The sequence below is a fragment of the Pelodiscus sinensis genome, chromosome 32, assembly GCF_052426305.1.
Source record: "Pelodiscus sinensis isolate ZL-2025 chromosome 32, ASM5242630v1, whole genome shotgun sequence".
Classification (NCBI taxonomy): Eukaryota; Metazoa; Chordata; order Testudines; family Trionychidae; genus Pelodiscus; species Pelodiscus sinensis.
This window is the reverse complement of record NC_143083.1, coordinates 1,067,396-1,080,379: the sequence shown is the minus strand read 5'-3', so window position 1 is coordinate 1,080,379 and position 12,984 is coordinate 1,067,396.

Sequence of the window (12,984 nt, the reverse complement as noted above, 5' to 3'; positions counted from 1 at the left end):
AAGAATGTCATGTGAAAGTGGAGCCCAAAATACCAGTGCTCAAGGGTTCCATTTTTGAGTGTTTAGTGATAACTCATTATTTGGCCAATCATTACCTAATAATCAAATATACTTGCTGTGGTGTTTTATAGATAAGATCCTTGAGGATTCAATTGCTTTTTCTCTTGTGGAGAGATACATTGTTATTAGACGATGTATACGGTCACTATGTCATTTAGATCTCTTCTGAGCCAACTTAAATGTATCTGCCCTTTGTGCAATAGCCACACATTCCTTCTATGCCACACAAACACCATCACACTAATCATACATTAGTGCCTGGATCGCACATTAGCACCCGTGATTCCTGAAATGTAATTAGGAGCAGAATTCCAGTTTTTTTCTTTTTTTTTTAAACTGATCTCTGTGCAGTGCAAGTGGTGGCTGAATATAGCCCATAGGCTTGACCAATAAATAGTTTTTATACATGAGCAGTTCTTATAGAACTCCCTTTAAACTCCTAACTGTTACCAGATGTGGGCTTCAGGCGGCTGCTGGAATTCCAACACCTGTTGCATCAGACTGAATAGATTCATGTTGGCAGGCACTGAAAATTCCATTTCAATAACTAAATAGTTCAAAATGATATCTAAAGACTTCTTTTTTCAGACCTTGCTGATCATAGCCCATGCACAAAATGGCACATCATTTCATAATTAGAAGACAACTTGTACTCTTTAGAGCAGGAGTGGGATTCTTTTTTGGGTTGGGGGCCACTGACTCACAGAAAATGCAGTCAGGGGCTGCATACAAGTGATAAATTAAAAAAAACCCACTTCTCACCACCATGAGCTCTCCAATGCTGGGGGGAGCCTTGAGCCTCAGGGACCGGATCCTGGCAAGCTGGGGGCTGCATCTGGCCCCTGGGCCTTAGGTTCCCCACCCCTGCTTTAGAGGTTGTAATCTGACATTTCATTTAGCCAGTAAATATCAAATGGAAATTTCTGTAAGGTAGAAATATGCTCAGTGCTAAAGTGTTACGTTACACTGGATTTACTGTAGCTACAGTTTACAACATAGTTAATCACTGCATGCATTACTTACACGAGTGGATTGTGCAGCTCCTCTAAGGTTCAGCACCAGAGTTCTTATACAAGTAAAAATTCCCAATGATTTCAGGACTGTGGAATTGGACTCCTGCAGCACCTCACTGCAAAATTCCCTAAACATCAGAAAACAGAAGATTGCCAGTGTTGGGTCAGACAAATGGTCCATCTCCTTCCTAATGGTTTCTACTAGGCTGTGAGCTTTTTTTGAACTGCTGCTGCACATTGAACAGATGTTTTCAGAGAACTATCCATGATGACTCCAAGATCTTTCTTGAGTGGTAACAGCTAATTTGGACCTTATTATTTTGAATGTGTAGTTGGGATTACGTTTTCCAATGGACATTACATTGTTGCTAGGTCATCCAGTTTTTGAGAGATCTTTTTGCAACTCTTTGCAATCTGCTTTCAACCTAGTTATCTTGAGTACTGTCTGTAAACTTTGACACATCACAGTTTACCCCTTTTTCCTGATCATTTATGAATATGTTGAACAGCAATGGTCCCAGTAAAGTCCCTTTGAGAAATTGCTATTTACTTCTCTCCATTTTGAAAACTGGTTGTTCATTCCTATTTATTCCCACCCTTTTTCCCCTATCTTTTAACCAGTTAAAAGTTTGGCCATCCTGTTCTATGGTCATACATTTATTACATGGTAGAAGTCAAAAGAGGAGGACATGTGTTATAAGATGTACTCTGAGGCCTTTTCTGGATTTCATGCAAACAACACAGTTTGGCAACTCTCATGCTGATGGTTTATTATGTGAAGATTTGTGAACAATGAGGTAAACAAGAGGGGAGCATGTGTGCCCAAAAGGCACGGTCCACAAGCAAAATGGATTCACCTTACATGGAAAAGTTGTTTATAAGGTGAAAGCTTACATGGGACATTGTCCTACATGCGAGCTATTGCTAGAATAATTTCTGATTATTTTTTTCCCCATGAGCAATTCCTGTAGACGTCACATTCAGCCCTGTGAGTGATACTGACATTCTTACTACTGTACATTGAATATTCCCTTAGTCTGTGACTAGTCACATGAAAGCCAAATACTTAGCATAATAGTGATGGGAATTAGCCATTAACACTTTCTATGATTGACTGTAGTGCAGTATACCACACTCTTTTTTTAGTTAATGTAAGATAGAATTCAGTTTTGAGGCTCTAAAGTTCAGTAGAAGAGTTTTAATTATGAGTGACCTCTATTTTTCACAATAAAATATTTTGAAAATCTACTTAAGTTGATATCTCTGGCAATCAGCTATTGGAATTCCCTCTAAGACCTCTGAAAAATAACTTCCATGTAAGAAGTTACTCACCCTGTGCAGTAACGATGGTTCTTCATGATGTGTGTTCTGTGGGTGCTCCACTCAGGTCTCAGTGAGTCCTCGTGCTGCTGATCAGGGGGGGTTGGTGAGCAGTGCCCTCACGCTGCACCTGTGAAATCCATGCCTCACTCTCCTGCCGTTCGTTGAGTGTGCACACGGTGCAAACCCCCACTGTTCCTTTTCTACCTGACATCCCTTAAAGGACTCTGAGCAGAGAGGAGAAAGGGGGTATGTCTACACTACCCCACTAGTTCGAACTAGGAGGGTAATGTAGGCATACCGCACTTGCAAATGAAGCCCGGGATTTGAATTTCCCGGGCTTCATTTGCATAAGCGGGGAGCCGCCATTTTTAAAACCCCGCTGGTTCGAACCCCGTGCAGCACGGCTACACGGGGCTCGAACTAGGCTTCCTATTCCGAACTACCAGTACACCTCGTGTAAGGAATTGGTAATGGTCTTGACCTACAGTGAATCTGAGAAATCTCCTATGAGCAGGATGGATGGTCACATGAAAATACGTATCTTGAAGGTTGAGGGCTGAGAACCTTTGTCCCGTGCAGGTATGATAGTTGCAAGGGTCACCATTCTGAATTTTGTGTTGCGGATGAACTTATTGAGTTTCCCAAGATCCGAGATTGGCCTTCAGACCCCTGTTTTCTTGGCTGTTAGGAAATAATTGGAATAGAACCCTCTTCCCTGATAGTCCGTGGGAACCAGTTCTATTGCCTCTAGGCTGAGTAGCTTTTGCACTTCTGCTTCTAGTAGGGGCTCATGAGATGGGTCCCTGAAGAGGGACAGGGTAGGGGTTGGGTAGGGGGTATGGATGTGAAGGGGATTGTGTAGCCCAATGTGATAATTTCCAGGACCCACTTATCTGTAGTGATGTGGGTTCATTCTTGGTAGAAGATCTCAGGAGGTGATGGAAGGTGACATTTGGATGCACTGGAGCTGTGGGGTGGTCGCTCAGACCCCTGACCAAGACTTCAAATTTGCTGTTTATATGAAGTCAACTGAGCATTAGAGGACTGGTTCTGCTGAGTCCTCCTTCTGTTGGAGCATTGCTTGGGCCTGTTCTCATATGGCCTCTGCTGCTGCCTGTAGCAGCTATAATCCCTTGGCCTTTGGTAGGGGGTGTATCTGCGTCACTTGTTCGATGGGCTGTACATCCCCAGAGTGTGGAGTGTGGTATGAGAGTCCTTCATTGAGTGTAGGACTTCATCTGTCTTTGTAGCAAACAGCTGGTTTCTATCAAAGGGGAGGTCCTTCACTTTAGATTGTAAATTCTTTGGGGACCCTGATGATTGTAGCCCTATGTACTACAGCTGAGTCAGGAACATCCACTGCAGCCTGTAGGGCAGTTTTTGCTATGGATAGGCCCTCCTTGATAATGGATGGTTGCCTCTTATTCTCAGGAAGGTCATGTACCAGTTCCTGCAATCTAGTGTAGTTGGCATGATCGTAGTTAGCCAGGAGTGCTGTATAATTCGATAGCCTAAATTGGAGGTTGGTGGAAGCGTATACTTTGCAGCCAAAGTTATCTAGCCGCTTATGTTCCTTGTCTTGTGGTGTATACTTAAATTGTGGGTGTTTGGACTTGTGATTAACCGAGTCTATGACTAGTGAGTTTGGCTGGGGGTGTGTGAAGAGAAAGTCCATGCCTGTTGCTAGGACAAAATATTTTCTATCTGCCCTGAGATTTGTTGTGGGGAGAGAGACTGGAGTTTGCCAATGCAGCTCTGATGGGTAAGGCTATCTTAGAGGATGCCAATGGGTTGTAGTATCGGAAGTAATTTACATTGTTTGTCTTGAACCTCTTGGAGTGTAATGTTCTGTGATTGAGCCACCCGTTTAAATACTTTTTCAAATTGTTTTAGGTCATCTACTGGTGGAGAGGGTGATACCTGAAAAGCTGCCTTGTCTGGCCTGGTGGATCTGGGATCATGTGAGGAACACTCCGTATCTGAGTGAGGTAAGTTGTTGTTCTCATTAGAGTCAGTTTGTGTTATCACTGAGGGTGGGTGAGATGGCGAGGAATGCGCAGATGTAGTGGTCTACATTTCGTGGTCTTTTCTGGCCCTGGCTGTCATATTTTGACAATGTGGGCACTTATGTGCTGCATGAGCCTTTCCACAACATTTAACACAAGAGGCATGTCCGTCCAAAATAGGCATTGAATCACGGCATGATTCACATATCTTTTAAGAGAGCCCTATGAAAGGAAAAGCTGCAGCAATTATGGGGGTTTTTTCCTTCAGGTAAACATTGAAACCATCATTAACTGACTAAACTATGAAGTATAACTAAGCTAACTATGCTATTCATTTTGTTTTCCTGTCAGAAAAGAAGAGCACTGCTCTGAATCCATCTTCAGGTGAGAACAGTAGAAAAGGAACTGAGCGGGCTCACACCACATGCACTCAACAAACCGTGGGAGTGCAAGGCACGGAGTGCACAGGAGCAGTGCGAGGGGCATTGCTTACCAAAAACCTCCGATCAGTGGTGCGAGGATGCACTGAGACCTGAGTGGAGCACCTACAGGGACACGACTCAATGAAGAACTATACTCTTCTCAAAATGGAGCCAACCCCTTCCAGAAGGCCATGGGTCTTGCTATTAGGTCTTGTTTGAAAAATGGGAGCTCTGACATTGTAAGGACTTTGGGAAAAAAGACAGGGGTTTTGGAAGTTAAGATAGAAGGAGAAACGTGAGCATCCCAAATGTTGTAGGTCACTTATTGAAAAGACTCAAATAGTCTGATTTATTCAGAGGCTCCATCGTCTCAGCTGAAGTGGAGTATCACCATGCTTGCCATAAATGGTGAATAAACAAAGTCTTACTGAAACTGATATCCATTTCTTTCCATTATGTCTAAATGAAAAAACGATATTGGTTTTCAGAAGCTTACAAAAAAGTGGAAACTTGGACAAATGACTAGGAAAGAATATGAATACAGGCAGTCCCCGGGTTACATAGATCAGACTTACATCGGCTCCCTACTTACAAACGGGGTGAGGCAACCCCGCACTAGCTGCTTCCCCCCAGCAGACCAGGGAGACGCGAAGCTAGCGCCCCCCCCAGCAGACCAGGGAGACGCGAAGCTAGCGCCCCCCCCCCAGCAGACCAGGGAGACGCGGAGCGGCTTTTCTCAGCAGACACCTCAGATTGAGAATAAAGGACTGAGGGAAGTGAGGTGTGGGAGAATAAAACTGAGCTCTGGAGAAATGTTTGGCTAGAGTTTCCCCTACAATATGTACCAGTTCCGACTTACATACAAATTCAACTTAAGAACAAACCTACAGTCCCTATCTTGTACGTAACCCGGGGACTGCCTGTATATTGATTGAGCATGCAAGGATGTAATCAGGAAGGCCAAAGCACAATTGAAATTGCAGCTAGCAAAAGATGTGAAAGGTAATAAGAAAGGTTTCTACAGGCATTTTAGCAATAAGAAGATGGTTAGGGAAGGTGTGAGACCCTTACAGAATGGGGGAGGTAACATAGGGACAGACAATGTGGAAAATGCTGAAGTACTCAATCTTTTTCTGCCTCTGTCTTCACAGAGAAGGTCAGCTCCCAGACTGCTGCACTGGACAGCACAGTATGGGGAGGAAGTGGGCAGCCATTAGTTGAGAAACAACAAGTTAAGAACCATCCATGGGATCAGATCTATTGCATCCATGGGGATTCTGAGGAAATTGGCTGATGTGATTTCAGAGCCATCTTTGAAAACTTGTGGCAATCTGGGGAGGTCTCAGATGAATGGAAAAATCATGGAGGGGATCCTCAAGGAACACATTTTGAAGCAGTTGGAAGAGAGGAAAGTGATCAGGAATCATCAACACAGATTCATCAAGGGCAAGTCATGCTTGACCAACCTGATTGTCTTCGATGATAAGGTAACTGGCTCTGTGAATATGGGGAAGGTAATGGACGCAATATACCTTGACTTTAGAAAAGCTTTTGATATGGTCTTGAACCGTATTCTTGCCAGCAAATTAAAGTATGGATTGGATAAATGGATTGTAAAGTGGGTAGAAAGTGGGCTAGATCATGGAGTTCAATGGACAGTGATCAATGTCTGGTTGAAGGTCAGTATCAAGTGGAGTTCCTCAAGGATTGGTTCTGGGACCAGTTTTGTTCAACGTCCTTATTAATGACCTGGATGAGGGGATGGATTGCACCCTCAGCAAATTCACAGATGACACTAAGCTAGGGACAGGGTACAGAGTGACCCAGTGATTCTAGACAAATTGGAGGATTGGGCCAAAAGAAATCTGATGAGGTTCAACACGGACAAGTGCACTTGCGACGGAAGAATCCCAAGCATTGTTCCAGGTTGGGGACCGATTAGCTAAGCAGCAGTTCATCGAAAAAGGACCTGGGGATTACCGTGGATGAGAAGCTGGATATAAGTCAACAGTGTGCCCTTGTAGCCAAGAAGGCTAACAGCATATGGGGTGCATTAGTAGGAGCTTTGCTAGCAGATCTAGGGAAGTGATTATTCCCCTTTATTCAGCACTGGTGAGGCCACATCTGGAGTATTGTGTCCAATTCTGGGGCCACATTACTAAAAGGTTGTGGAAGCACTGGAGAGAGTTGTCCAGCGGAGGGCAACAAAAATGATTAGGGGTCTGGAGTACAAGACTTATGAGGAAAGGCTGAAGGATTTGGCCTTATTTAGTCTACAGAAGAGAAAAGTGAAGGGGGATTTGATTGTAGCCTTCAAAGGCTACCTGAGGGGGGTTCCAAAGAAGATGGAGAGAGGCTGTTCTCAGTAGTGACAGATGGCAGAATGAGAAGCAATGGTCTCAAGTTTCAGTGGGAGAGATCTAGACTGGATATTAGGAAAAACTATTTCCCTAGGAGGTTTGATGAAGCACTGGGATGGGTTACCTAGGGAGGAGGTGGAATTTCCATCCCTAGAGGTTTTGAAGTCCCAGCTTGACAAAGCCCTGGGCTGGGATGATTTAGTTGAGGTTGGTCTAGTTTTAGCTGGGGGTTGGGCTCAATGACCTCCTGAGGTCTCTTCCAACTCTATGATTCTATTGCAACCCCCTTTTTCCTCCTTGGGTTACTCAGGAGCAGGCAATGCTCACATATGTGCCTGACATTTTTAATAGTAAAGGAGATCCTGAATATTCCAGTGGTGATGTTGGATAGTTGGATTCCGTATCCAATCCTTTGCTGCAGACTCTTGCTTCTAAAGGACTGTAAAATGGTGGTGCCTTCATCTGACTGGCCCCTGTACACACTTAGGGTGCGTCTAGACTACTTTCCTCTTTCGAAAGAGGAATGTAAATGAAGGAAATCAAAAATGCAAATGAAGCACAGATTTATAAATCTAGTGCTTCATTTGCAGAATCGCGTCCGATCACTTTTTCAAAAAAGGTTATTTCAAAAAGAAAGCAGTCTAGATGCAGTTTTTTTGAAAAAAAAAAACCCCTTTTTCAAAAGAACCCTGTAAACTTCATTTTTTCAGGAATAAGGGTTCTGCGTTCAAAAGATTTAATAAGACTTAGTAAGACTTCCTCAAAGTATTCTGGCAAGTTCAAATTTAGCGTTATGCCTCATAAAAGCAGGAGTACAGAAATAGACTTAAGAGCTGCTAAACATTGACGGAATGGGCTTGGTAGGGTGCACTCATTTTTTAGAAAAACTGACTTTATACTAAATTTGACCTAAATTCCAAACTTAGGCCAGGCCCCAGTCTTAACTTTGCTCCTTTTCTCCTGCCAACTCCATTTCCCAGGGATCAGCACTTTTTTATGAAGATTCCTGTGATAATCCTCTCTTCCAGTACAATTTACTCCATGTTTTGTGGTCAGTTCTTAGCAACTGGCCAAACTCTCTGCTCAGTTACAGATTTCACTTAGCCTCTGTGCCTCAGTTCCCAGTCTATTCAATGGAGCTAACAACACTTTCCTACTTCACAGAATTGCTCTGAGAGTAAATTCATTATAGATTGTGTGATGCTGGGATACATTGGTAATTGGGGAGATCTAATTACTTAAGACTTTATTGTTTATCTTTATTGTCTGTATATTTTTAGTTAGAAGATCCTCATGCCAGGGTCCTGTTCACTTATACATGTCCAGGTCTTTCAAATAGCAGTACATTCTAAGCATTTGCTTGGTACTAAGCCCTGAGAGTAGACAAGCTAAGGTTTGCATTTTTGCTTTATTTTATGTAAAAAAGATGAACTACGTATTTAGGACTAGAATGTATCTTTGATCCTGTGGCTACGTCTAGACTGCAGGCTTTTTGCGCAAGAAGCTTTTGTCAGATCTTCCACAAAAACTTCTTACACAAGAGCACATACACACACAAAAGCACATCGAAAAAAGCGATGTGCTTTTGCAAAAGAGCGTGCCCAGACTAATTGAACACTTTCTCACATGAAAGGCCACCCAGAACCACTTCAGCCAGGGCTTTAGCTCACCAGTTGCTTCCGAGGGCTGGAGCCGGAGCCTTGCAGAGACACGTGCTTAAAGGGACCTTTCTGGACAGACGTTTCTCTGCTTCTGCTGCCTGCTTGTGGACCTCTTTGAGGGACAGCAAAACTTCAGCAGTGTCTGCTGTGGTTGCCCTGTGCTTTATGGGGATGCCACAGCTTTTTCCTCTGTGTGCCATGGAGCAGCTACCTCTGGGCAGGCAATGGCACTCCCATGACGTCATCATCGGGCGCCCCTGGCAGCGGCACCCTAGACAGCGTCCGAGTCCACCTATAGCCATGGGCCGCTCCTGCTTACAGTGGGATCTCTGACATGCCCAGAGGACCGTGCTGCTCACTTTCCCCACACACGCACCACGGACAGGCAAGCAAGGGAAGTGTTCTGCCACAGTGGGATCCCCTCATGGGTGGCAGAGGAGCCAGGAGCAGCCTGGCCCTCCCTGGGGTCTGCACACACAGCTGCAGCTTGCTGTGCTTTCTGTGGGAGTGAGTGCTGCCTCGCATGTGCAGGCATGTCTGTGTGTTGTGTGCGACACTTCTTGGTCTGTGTGGGGTGGTGGCAGCACCCTTGTGTCTAGTCTGCTTCCAGCCGGGTGCGCTCCCCCAGAAGCAGGACTTGTGTGGCCTCCCCTGAGCCTGGCAGCTAGATCCCGGGCATCTTCAAGGGCTGCCTGCTGTGTCCGCATGCTGTACCTTCCTGCTTCACGTGGTCGCAAGTGCACAGACTGCAGCACAATGTGCAGCCCGAGCAGCCCGAGTGACACTCGCTCCCTGCTCCCTGTGCACCCGCCTCTTCGGCCGTCTGTGTGACAACTCACCTGAAGATCCCTCCCAAGCATCTGAGAAAGCCTGGGAAACGTCCTGGCTGGCGGTGACCAGCTGGAGGGAAAGGATCATGGTCGCTGTCTCCTGCTCCTCCTCCTCTGGCTGGGGCTGGCTCTGGCCCTCCTGATCATCCTGTGGGGTGACCTCTGGCCAGACTATGATGGGGGTCTCAACCCCAGAGTCCACAAGGATGGGTGGGGAAGAAGTTTCCCCAGACCCCAGGATGTGGTGGAGCTCGGCATAGTAGGGGCAGGTGTGGGGTCCTGCCCCTGAGTGTGCGCTGTTCTCGGTGGCCCTCACATACTCCAGATGGAGCTCCTTCACCTTGCTCCAGACCTGCTCCATGGTCCAGGCAGGGTGTTCTCGCTCCACTAGGGATGCGGGCATCTGAGAGTAGATCTCAGTGTTCCACCTTTTGGCCTGGGGCTCTTGCAGGGTGTGGTGAGGCGGTTAACCACCACCCATCACCTCTCCCATCCTTCTACCTGGGGCGAGGTGATTAACGGCCACACCTTGCCTCTTCCATCCTTGCTGATAAGCCCGTAAGAACAGCCACGCTGCGCCAGCCCCACCTTCCCCTAGTTCAGTGTCCTGTCTTCGCCCAGGGGCCAGCGCCACACGCTTCAGAAAGAATGAACAGCACAGGGACTCCTCAAGTGAGCAACCCACCATGGGCCGCTCCTTGCTTCTGGGAGGCCGAAGTTTAGGGAGACACACAGCAAGGGGTTGCAGCCCTGGCCCTCTCACCTAGGAGCTATTGATGCACCTCTCTTCCCACAGGGCAGCATGGCCTACCAGCCACAGATACTAGCCATAGGGTGTAGATCCCTACATGGGGTTGAGGAGGATGGGGTAAAAGGACCCATGCCCACTCTCCACTGCGTCCCAGCTATGGGCCCTGTCAACAGTGCAGTGTTCCACCAGTGGAGAATCCCACCAAAACACACCGAGCATCTGGGGTACAACTCCCCGCCCTGGGCTACTTCCTACCCATCTCTCCAGTGTAGTCTGCCATACCTCTTCTGTTGCAGTTTCTGGCTGACTGGCCCCTATGCCTCGGTCTGTCTGCAGCTCCTGGGCACCTCCTTCCTCATCAGCAGCTAGTTCAGACTGAGCTGCTTCACAAGTCTTTATACTTGGTCTCCAGCTGAAGCAAGCCCAGCAGGGCTGTGGGGTTGGGGCCTCCCCTGTTAGGGGCACAGGGTTAATCCTTGAATCCCCAGTGCTAGGTTGGCACACCCCTTCACAGATAGGCATACTCAAATAATTATATTGGCAAGATCATGTGTCAAACAGGGCTTACAGGGAAATGGCTGCTTCATATCTGGGTTTTGGATCAGAAGGACCCTTTCAGATACATAAAAGAATAGAGCCCATATCAGATATTTACCAAAAGAGAGGGAATTCTGAACTGAAATCACTGGGATGACCTAGTAAATAATGGGCATTTACTGAATTTCCCCTTTTCCTAATTGCTAGTCACTAATTCCTCAAAGTGAATGTACGAGGTGTGAAAATATTCCAAATGAAAAAAAAAGTGTTAGTGGGGATTAATTTATTCTGGATGGCTACGTCTAGACTGGCATGATTTTTCCGGAAATGCTTTTAACAGAAAAGTTTTCCGTTAAAAGCATTTTTGGAAAAGAGCGTCTAGATTGGCAGGATGCTTTTCCACAAAAGCACTTTTTGCGGAAAAGTGTCCATGGCCAATCTAGACGCGCTTTTCCGCAAAAAAGCCCTGATAGCCATTTTCACGATCGGGGCTTTTTTGCATAAAACAAATCTCTGCTGTCTACACTGGCCCTTTCGTGCAAAAGTTTTTTGGAAAAAGACTTTTGCCCGAACAGGAGCAGCATAGTATTTCCTCAAAAACACCGAGGCTACGTCTAGACTGGCCCCTTCTTCGGAAGAGGCATGCTAATTTCTAACTTTGGAATAGGGAAATCCTCCTTGAAAGGAGGAATAAGAGATCCTCCGGAAAAGGGCTTTATTCCGGAGGATCGCGCCAGTCTGGACGCTCTTTTCCGGCTTTTCCCCAAGCCGGAAAAAAGCGGCAGCCATGTTTATTTAAATCCCGCGGGGGATATTTAAATCCCCCGCAGATTTCCCTATTCCAAAGTTAGAAATTAGCATGCCTCTTCCGAAGAAGGGGCCAGTCTAGACGTAGCCTGACAATCTTACATAAGATCGTCAGTGCTTTTGCGGAAATTCAAGTGGCCAGTGTAGACAGCTGGCAAGTTAAGTGCAATGATCTAGAAGTCTGAACCCCTCCATTCCCCAAGAGGAGATAGTATAGGGCTTTTCCATATCCATTCAGATCATGTGTTGTGAACTACTGTGCTTTTGGCAGAAAAAAAGCTCAATAGGACCCCTGTCAGCACAACTTCTAAATTGACTAGAGATGTTGCTCTTGAGGTAGTTTTTCTGAGGGAGTGAAATATGATGCTTCTGCAATCCTTTCAAATACTGCAAGCCCGGGAAGCAAGAATCTCCTCTAGAAGAAAGAATGTCCAATTACTAGGAAATGCAAGGTTTTGTGTACATAAAATTAGCACTAGTGAAAGATGCTGGATTAATAACTCTGGAGAAGAAAGCCCTCTATGTATCCTCAGAACAGCAGGGGCAGCTTCAGAGAAACTTCCTCCCCACTGCCCTGTCAATATGATTCAACTGTTGCTTGGAACTATCACTAGCGATCAGAGAGCAGTTCAGCCTGCAAGACTTATTTAGTTCCTTGCCCGCTGTACTGAAACTGCTACCAAGGTGGCAACGTGATCTTAACTGTGATGGTGACTGCTGCCGTCTCTGAAGCAGACTTAGACCACCAGTTCATTTAACTGAGGCCACTGGGAAGTCTGGCACTTAGGCACTACAGGTTGAACCTCTCTAGTCTGGCACCCCTAGGACCTGACCTGTGCTGAACCACAGGATTTGCCAGACCACCAGAGGTCAATAGTATCTAACAGCATTACTAACTTGTCCACTGCTTACTGGGTAATCATTACCCCTATGTCATTATCTCACAGACACTAACCTTCCCTCCTCACCCCCACTCTGTTCTAAAATTTCATTTGTCAGTTTAACGTGTGTTCATTTTTTTTTATTGTATCACTTTGGTATATATGGTTGTGCCAATTTTCTTCCACATATTGATCTGAGGAAGTGGGTCTGGCCCACAAAAGCTCATCATCTAATAAACCATCTTGTTAGTGTTTAAAGTGCTATATAGTTCTGTCTTTTGTTTCAGCTAGACCAGATTAACACGGCTGCATTTCTATCACTATTCTCTATGG